Here is a 10,292-nt window from a genome sequence, read left to right on the forward strand (position 1 = left end):
TTTCTTCTCTTCCATTTAATTATTTTTAGCAGAGACAGAAAGAGGTTTTAGAATTGCTTTCAGCACCTTCTTTTCAAATACGGCATTCCAAGTTTAAGCTCAAACTTAAGTGTAATGAACCTGTTATCAACACCTGACAGAACGGAGCGTAATGAATGAATCCGTTCAAACACCCTCTTGACAAGACCGCTTATATCTTTCCTTAGGAAAGCACAGTATGGATTTATTTCCATCTCCTTTTTGTGCGTTATCATTTTCATAAACTACCTTGGTGCCGCAGCAATGGTGGGAGTTCCTGAGGAAAACTGCTTCACTCTACAGATGCCGCAGAGAAAAAAACCGAGAGGAGAGTGGAAACAGCCCTACCCCTCTGCGCTGGCTTCGAGAAGTCACTGCGGGTTCACCCCAAACCATCAGAAGACACATTTCGACTTGGGAGATGCGTGTGCTGCATCCCGTGGAAGTCAGGAAGCACACAGGATTCTGTTCTTGAGTAATTTAAAGAGAAGGCAGTTTTATAACTTGCATCAGGAAAAACCCCAGAGACTCAGAGGCCACGTGAGGTAGCGAACAGACCGAGGGACAGAAGAACGCATACAGCTTCCTAAGGACTTCTCATGATTTTAGCATGTGCTATTTTAAACGGCCTCATGTACATATTTGCATGTGAGTTTTAATTCGCCGTAACGCTCTTCTGATATCAAATGAACAGAAGCTAATTGTTTTCTTTCGTAAGGCCCCAACCTAACACAGACACGTCAAGATCCATTGAAGGGCATAAAGTTCCCCAAACAGTAAAAGAGCCGTACAGTCTGTCATCTTTTAGTACTTAGAGCTGTACATGATTTCTCGACGTGAGAACTGGTTTTGTATGTATTCTTTAGATAAAGCAAGGGGCTGTTTAATATGTTTGAGAAACCGGCAGCCAAAATACTCAGCCCCTAATCTACATTCCCATTATAACACTTTGGACATTTTAAATTTACGCGTATGGTCTACTTGAATATGCTAGCAAACGCCCCTGCGAAGAAAAGACAAATATTTATGTACAAATAAATAGTGTTTTAGCGAACAGGCACTCAGATGTGAGGGCTGATATTTTATGACTTGACTCTTAGCCTCGATAAAACATGCTCACAAGGCAGCATTTTTCTTTGGGGATAAGTCATAACTTTGCCTTGGAGGGCTATTAGGGGCCCATTTACTGACATGGGACTGAAACTACAACTCCTACGGAGACATGTTATTTAAAAAGGAAGGCTGATTTTCGGGAAAATCCCCCCAGGGGACTGGAAGTTCCCAGAGTAGTGTCAGACGTGCAATGCAACATTCCTTATTGGAAAAGAGAATACCCTGTGGCGGCAATTTTTTTTAATTGTCTAAGTGAGATACAGCGGCAGGGCATCATTTCTCCACGGAAGAAATCTGCGGGCTTGCACCGATGGAAAACTCACAGCTTCAAGTCACAGGCTGTTTTTAGAATTCTCACGGGCCTGCCCAAGAGAACGTTTATTTCCCTATATACGTATGGAGAGGCATGTCCTTTAAAGTCTGAGTGTATTTCCAGGGAGTAGACTTGCCCAAAGGTAAGGGGATTGGGTCCTGGGAAGTTCTACATCAATTTCACTACTGAGCCACAATGTCTCTAACACCCCAGAGTAGTTGTCCAAGTAATGGGGAGTTCTCTCCTCGGTCAGGTGCCAGAGGTGGGGGAGGAACTTCGCAACATACATTAACCTGTAACATACATTAACCTGTAACATACATTCATCCGTAACATACATTCATCTGTAATATACATTCCTCTGTAGATATCAGGTGCCTCCCACCTCAGCCTTCACTCAGACATGGACTCAGACCCTAAGGAAGTTGACTTTCTGCTGGACGACCAAAAAAAGTGGGGGTAATAACCAAGTATTATTTGGACACGGCATTTACTAGGGAATAGAGCCCGTGAAACCCTGCGCCTCGCATCTCCGTGTCTCTTGATCTCCTGAAAGTTCTCTCTCATGCAATGCAAGGAGCCCAAACACAGGCAAGTTAGAGAGGAACATCGATCCTGATTTGGGTCAGGTTCTAAAACTAAAGGCCAGCTTGTGCCATCTCTGCTGCTCACCAGTGACCATGTGAGGATGGTGGGCAGGGTCCCCGATGGCAGATAGAGCATCAGTCTTTCTGTTTTTACCAAAGACTGAAATGTTGAATATTGCGTGCAGAGAGAAGATATTATTCAATTATGTCTTGTAAGCAATCCAAATGTTCCAGATGATTTCTTCCTTTCTCCATCCAGTGGTCTATCATGGGAAGAAGGGGGCTGGTTATTACTTACTCCTCATTTCAAAATGCGGCCACCAAAAAGATTCTCGTCTTTCTTCTCACACAGACAAAATTCCTGGAGAATGTATTGATGCCTTCGACCAACACTCCAGAAACAACAGCCAACATCTGAGTATTCACTACATGAGGTTTTCTGTGTAGGGTTTCATAGGCAATCTCTAAGTCATTTGTGCAAAACTATGAGCTATGCATGTGACACATTACATATATATATGCCATATATATATGTAATGTGTCACATGCATAGCTCATATATGTGTGTGTGTGTGTATGTTTTTTTTTTCTTACTTATTTACATTTACCTAATTTAGTCATCCCAGTATCCCAGTCTAGGAAGTAAGTGATAGATGGGGAAAATGATGTACATTAGTGGAATAGCACTAGATTTAGAGTGACTAAAATTCCAGGGGCATTGGTAGGAAAGCGTCCAGATGAACTAGAGAAAGGCTCAAACAGCCTGATTGCTCTGGGAGCCCACCTCTACTTACCAGTTCTCTGGCCTTGGGCCAGTGACTTTGTTAGTCTTCCTTCCGTGTCCTCTGCAGTCACATGGGGATAAAGCCTCCCAGAGTTGTGACTGGATACAAGGAGTCAGTATAAATAATCTGCCTAGAGTAGTGTCTAATATACATAAAATACTCCCTATACATTGGTTCTCAGCATTCTTTTGACCTCCTAGCCAGAGGTCACCGGACAAGCCACCTCTCCCCTCTTGAACCTAAGGAAATGCTGGTGGGAACCCCTGCCTACCTCACAGGCTCTGAAGAGGTAATCCACATGACAATGAAAATCGTTTTGGAATTATAAGTCTCTAGAGAAATGTGATACCCTGTTCAGGACTTCCAAGATTGTCTCTAGCTCTGGCCAGTCCTGAGATCTTCTCCTAAGTGTCCATTTTTCCATGGAATTAAAAGGCATTCATTCCTTGTTTTTGCTCTCCAAATAAATACAAAGTACTTCCTCTGTGCTCACGGGTGGGATAGGGAGAAGAATAATGCAGAAGGTCCTCTCAAGACATCTGCAGTGTGGGAGCTGAGACAGACAAGAAAACCAGTTAAAACAGTGTTGACCGGGCGCCTGGGTGGCTCAGTGGGTTAAGCCTCTGCCTTCGGCTCAGGTCATGATCCCAGGGTCCTGGGATCGAGTCCATCGGGCTCTCTGCTCAGCGGGGAGCCTGCTTCCCTCTCTCTCTCTCTCTCTGCCTGCCTCTCTGTCTACTTGTGATCTCTCTCTGTAAAAAAAATAAATAAAATCTTAAAAAAAAAAACAAAACAAAACAGTGTTGACCGCACAGTATCCTAAATGCTGGGGTGATGGCATAGAAGGAGGCAGAAAGCCACAGACTCAGCTCGCAGAGGACAGAGGGGCCACAGAAGCCTCTCTGGGAGTCCACCGTTCAATACTACCATGTCCCTAGATAACTCCCAGTTGATGCATTCAACCTCTCTTTCCTCAATAGGTATCTGTTGAAAAGAAGTGAGTTGCTATGCATCTCTAGAGCCTTATGATGGTTTGCTATACAGGAGGGCAGTGATCAAGGGGCTCTCATCTGGTGACTCTCTAGGGTTGGGCCTGCAGGATGCCAAGGACTGTAGAACTCACTGGCAACCTTCAGATACAAGTTGTTTAGCTGGGTGAAATCTGGATGTCCTGAAACACACCGCAGAAAATGGAGGCTATGATCATTCTTTTGTTACAGATGCATGAATAGTTTCTTATCATTAGCCAAAAAGAGTTTTTATTCATTTATTCTATGATTCTGTTTCTTATCGTTAGCCAAAAAGAGTTTTGGAATCATAATCACTACTTTTTAATGCCCTCTATACATCACTCCACCATTCTCAGCCTTAACTCTGCTGCTTCTCAAACTCTTTCTCAGAAGGGACACTAATGGCAGCCGAGAGGAACCAAGGGCCTGGGACGAGCTTGGGGTCTTCCTCAGGCACCACATTTTTTAAAATTTCATACTCTACCCTAAAAACGAATGCCCACTTTGCAGTCTACCAAAAGCAAAATGTATGTATTTTAATGACATTATTTTATGCCTCATACTATACATTCATACTATTTTTTATCCAGATCTTGTTGTTTCATTTCTTAATATCTCTATGATTCCCAATCATAAAAGCAACATCACTGTAAGAAGTCAGGAAATGATATCAAAATACAAATTAAAAAAAAAAATTAAGCTTGGGGAGCCTGGGTGGCTCAGGCAGTTAAGCAGTTGCCTTCAGCTCAGGTCATGATCTTGGAGTCCTGGGATCGAGCCCCACATCAGGCTCCCTATTCAGCGGGAGTCCGCTTCTCCCTCTCCCTCTGCCCCTCCATCTGCTTGTACTCTCTCTCTCAAATTAGTAAATATATAAAATCTTTTTTTTAACAAACAAGCTAACCTATAATTCCCAAACTACTACTAACCATGGTTGGTGCTTTTCCTTCTGCCTATTTCCGTATTTAATGTACACAACAAGTAAATATGTATATTTCATACCATTGTATGAAAATATACATATCATTTGAGGTCTTCCTGTATCTATATCTTCAAGGCTCTTTTCACTTAAGAGTAATTACTTGATGAACATTTTTACGTAGCACCTTGATGAGTGTAAGAGTTTAAAGTACAAGATTTGTGTCTGGCTGGCTTAGTCGTTAGAGCATGTAACTTTTGATCTCAGGGGCATGAGTTCGAGCCCTACATTGGGGGCTCGATTAAGAAAAGATAAAGTAAATGTAACCTGGGTTTGAATTCAAACTCGACTTCCTTACCAGCCTCAGGTATGGTATAAACTTAATGTCATTACTTTGTTCAGAGAGTGGTTGTAGGGCTGAAGCAATCCAGTGTATAGGAAGCATTTAGACATCCCCCAGCACATAGAACTCGCTGTATAAGCATTGAGTGGTGTTTCTTCCCACTAATCAAGGAGGTTACTTTTTCACGTACTGGATTCCTTTATGTATTTTCATCTGGGAACTCCTGGATCTTCTATTTTCTTCCACCAAGAGCAATCTATCCATGTGTCCATATGACCTTGCTTTTATATGCCGTCTCTACAATATAAAAGCCAAACTGGCTAGGCTAATTCCCCTTTTGTGCTTCTTCTTGGGATTTTTCTGGCTCTTCTTTCTTGTCCATTTTTCCACATGAACTTTAGAATAACTTGCTTAGTTAACATTTTCTTCTTGTTCTTTGCAATTAAATTGTATTTGCTGAGTATTTGAATATGTGATTCTTTAAATTTCTTCTATAATTTGCTACTCTTCATCTTCATTACATATCACTTTATTTGTATCACCGTCTAGTCTATTCTTCAGGGTTTTTTTTCTACCACAATATCCCCTAGCCCTGACACATATGTAGTTATTTTTAAAGAATTTTATCTCTGACATGACATAAAAAGAGATGAGAGAAAGTGGAATACTGTTCTGATACTTCAAAAGCATAATCTATATATCCAGGTGGCATTCCCAAAGCATAGTCCTTGGGACCCTGCTGTTAACAGGATGTTAACAGGTTTTATTACATAGGGAAAAACAGTAGGCTGTGTGAAAAAATGCATTTTGGAAATTCTAAGTTAAACAGAATTAAATAAGTTTTTCTTTGGCAAGAATTCTCACAAACTTAGTATCACTCACATACTTTCTAAATCTCCAAAAAGAGATCTATTTTGCAGAAGTGCCCAAACGTCTGACCATGTGCCCTTTTCTAGAAGGAACATACCTTGGGGATTAAGCTCCTAGACGCTTTGGTTTGGGAAATTCTGCTGTGAATGGGTTGCTTCCAAGATTTTGAAGTGGGTACCAAGGGAGATTGTTTTTTTTCTCTTTCCACAACCACCGTTCAGAGAGGTGGATCCATTACCTTTAAATCTAGGATAATTGGTCTTGAGTGTAAAGGAAAGTCCTCTCAGATTTGGTCTGTGGGCTGATTGTGAGTTCTACTCTTCCACAGTGGGCTGTGTTTCACCCCATTCAGTGTCTTCATGTAGGTTTTAGTGGGAAATTGGGAGAGACCCAACAAGCCAGATGCTACTCTAAGAGAGAAGCCCAGGCAATATTCTATTGGTTAGACACTGGAATGACTCAACACTAAGTCAGAATGGTTAACAAGCCCAGAGAAACTGGTTCCTAAAATACATATGAATTTATTTTTACAATTCTTCATTTAGAAGAGAATGCTTTTTCTCCTCCAGGGAATTTTTATTATTTAAACAAGAAAACACCCTGTGCAAGTATTAGGCTATGTACCAAAATAAAGGTTGTTTTGTTTTGTTTTCCCCTTCTCTCTTTCTCTTCTTCTTTTTTTTTTTTTTTTTGGCAGGTGGGAAATCATTTTCATGCACTCTATTTGTTGGACCTTGGGGTAAAATTATATTTCATAGTTCCCTCATTCCCAGGCTATGGTAAAAAAGAGATTGATGTCTGAAATTTCTACTATATTTGTCTTACAAATTTGTTTGATTCTCTTGAGAATAATTATCTCATATCACTTAAAGGTTAGTAATTCCTTAGGAATGACCTCTCTGTTATAATTAGAGTAAGGATATTTACATTGAGCTAGGAAAATTGAAAGCCAGTGGACTTAGTTTCTGGCATTACTACTTTATTAAACTGTTGCTCCTTGAAACAAATAGCAGGAGCCATAGGGGCACTGCTTAACTAAATAATCATTTTTTTTCTTTCATTTTCTTAAAATGGATAATGTTACAAAACATAGTAAAATAACAACTTTAAGGAAAAAATATGTCATAATACAATACTAAATCTATATAAATTAGGGAAAGGTGTGACTGTTCAGAGGGATTTCCAATGACTTCTTTCCCAATTTTACCAGTAATTTAGTTAGTCCGAGGCATCACCTTCAGGATTTCAGAGGAGCAGTAAGGAAAGAATGAGACAATGAAGAAAGGAAGGAAAGAAGGAAGGGAGGGAAGGAGTGGGGGATAAAAGGGAAAAAGAACAAAAATCTGATCTTATAAATGGTGAATCCAATAAAAATTACACCCTTTTAAATCACACACTCTTTAGTATGCCAGGAAAAAAGGAAAGAAAGAAAAGAAAAGAAAAAGACTGAGCTTTGAGCAGACTACTCAGAATCTTAGGGAGTGTATGGGGTAGGAAGACACGGCAAGGGAATTTAAGAGAAACTTTAGGTTCTGTCCTCTCATATCCAGGACAGTAGAGGATGGGCACAACCCAGCTTTGATATTTTGAGTGAAGTGGCTCTTTCACTGCTCTTAGAAGAATATTGTAGTGAATGATAGGTTTTTGCACACATTGACATTTCTCCGGCATCACAGGCTCTATGCTGTTGGATCATGGGCTCAAGACACTAAGAAGATTCTTGAACCTAATCCCAAGATATATAAAATTTTCTTATGTGTCCTTAGAGTCAGACCAAAGCTCCATATGGAATGTATTAGTCATTCTTGTAGCATCCATCAATAATCCTATTATCAGAGAAAAAAACTCAAGACTTGGCAAGAACATTGGATAGATGACAACTACTTTCATATCCTGTTTCAGCTACTAGCCTATTGTACTTAATCTGATACCACAGTGACCTGGAAAAGTACCGTTCTAGCTGTTGATGGCAAATGTTAGGATGAGCTTTTAAAGCCCATGCCTTTGTCTCTATGAGTTGAACAACAAGTAGAGCATTTTATAAATCAGGAATCCCTAGGAGGAATGCTCCTCTGTAAAACAAACAAACAAACAAACAAACAAGCAAACACAAAAGTCTCTTCTCAGGGACAAAAGGAATCAGAAAGCTCAAATGTCTCCCAGTTAAAAACAGAAACTCGAAGCCTAGGTCAGTTGCAAATATGGAGTGTGATTTTATGTCACAATGTGTTATGGAATATCAATCTAAAATTTAATTTAAAAGGACAGATGACAGAAGCACACTGCTTTGGAAGTAATTCCATAATCCAGGGTGCACACTGGCTCCCTGGAACAAATCATTACTAATAATAAGTTCCTCTGAAAAAATTATAAAGCAATGAGAAAATAATATACAATAAGAGTCAGCAGACATAACTAACAGGATAACTAGAACTCAGCCATGTTAAAACAATTACAATGAACTTTAAAATGCTTAAAGAAATAAAGGAAGGAATAGAAAACATGATGACATAATAGATACAACAAAATTAACTAAATAATTTTGAATAAAACCAAACAAGACTTTTAGAAATAATAATATATGGGTGCCTGGGTGGCTCAGTCAGTTAAGTGGATGCCTTTGGCTCAAGTCATGATCCCAGAGTCCTGGGATCGAGTCCCACATTCGGCTCCCTGCTCAGTGGAGAGCCTGCTTCTCCCTCTCCCTCTGCTTGCCTCTCTGCCTACTTGAGCTATCTCTCTATCAAATAAATAAAGAAAATCTAAAAAAATCCATTAAAAATAATAATGCAGGCACTGAAATTAAAAATTAAAAGCAGATTGGCCACAGCTAATATATCAGGAGACAGAGCTGGGGGAATTACCTACAGAGGAGCACAGAAAGATTTTAGAAATGAAAGAAAACAAAATCAAAAGGAGAGTTTAAGAAGAAAGCAGGGAAAACAAAACAAAACAACAACAAAAACAACAAAAAACAGAAGTCCAGCTTGCAAACAAGTTTAAGAAAGAGAGAATAGTAAAAAATGTGTGGAACAAAATTATCCTAACTCCTGGACATTTTATTCCTTCTTTCTCCCCCTTTTTTAAAGATTTTATTTATTTATTAGAGAGAGATAAAAGTGAGAGAGGAAGATCATAAGCAAAGGGGAAGGGTAGAGGCAGAAGCAGGCTCCCCACTGAGCAGGAGTTCAATGGGGTACTTGATCCCAGGACCCTGGGATCATAACCCGAGCCAAAGGCAGACTCGTAACTGACTGAGCCACCCAGGCACCCTCTTTCTTTTTTTTAATTTCTAGGTAGGCTACATATCCAGTGCAGAGCCCAACACAGGGCTTGAGCTCAGACCCTGAGAGCAAGAGTCAGAAGCTTAACCCACTGAATCACCTGGTGACTTAAGCTCTGAATACTTTCAACAGGACATTTGTTACCAGTATAGTTGAAAACTAGAGGACTCATGGCTCATTGGCAGCTACCGAAGAACAAGGGGAGAATGGGAATTATAGGTTATACTGAATACTAGGTTAGCCGAATACAAGGTTAGCTATCAGTCTTCATTTTGATAAATAAGGTTATAAGATAGTTTCCTCAAATTCTATTTACTAAGAAAAGTAAAGAACCTTTCTATAACATTTAGGGGTTTTTTGTTTGTTTGTTTTGTTTTGTTTGTGTTTTTTAATATTTCTAAGGACTGCTGATTTGCAACCTTGAGACCATGAATGTTTGTTTTAAGAAACTACATGTGTTGCCTTGTTCTAGATAACTGTGTTTGCTCACTTTAAACTGTCACAGGGGGTTGTGACTACAGCTTCAGTGATCATGAAGTTAGTACAAACAAACAAAACCACATTTTTCCAGTAAAATTTAATAATCTGGTTGTTTTAAAAGATGATTTTAAATAGCAAGAAAATAATCTTTTCTTCCACTGTTGATACAGGTGAAAAGCTGGAAAATTTTCTCAAATTGGGCACAGACATAAATCCACATGTTAGGAAACAATTGAGTCTAACAGGATAAAAAAAGAGCCACCACAAACCTAGACACACTAGAGGCCAGAGCAAAACACCAAAGAAAGTTTAAAAATAACCAGAGGGAGAAGAGATATTACCTACAAAGGAACAACTGTTAGAAGGTCATAAAAGTTACTATTCATTCATTCATTCATTCCTATTTTCCGCATACTTCTCAAATATTTATGAAACCCTTCCTCTTATTGGAACCCTGGGGATGACACCAGGCCCACTTGGACCATCAGGATCATCTTCTGGTCTCAATATCCTAAACATATTTGCAAAGTCCCCATACCTTAGAAAATACAGTTACAGGTTCCAGGAGAT

This window comes from Mustela lutreola, chromosome 5, assembly GCF_030435805.1.
Source record: "Mustela lutreola isolate mMusLut2 chromosome 5, mMusLut2.pri, whole genome shotgun sequence".
In the NCBI taxonomy this organism is placed as follows: Eukaryota; Metazoa; Chordata; class Mammalia; order Carnivora; family Mustelidae; genus Mustela; species Mustela lutreola.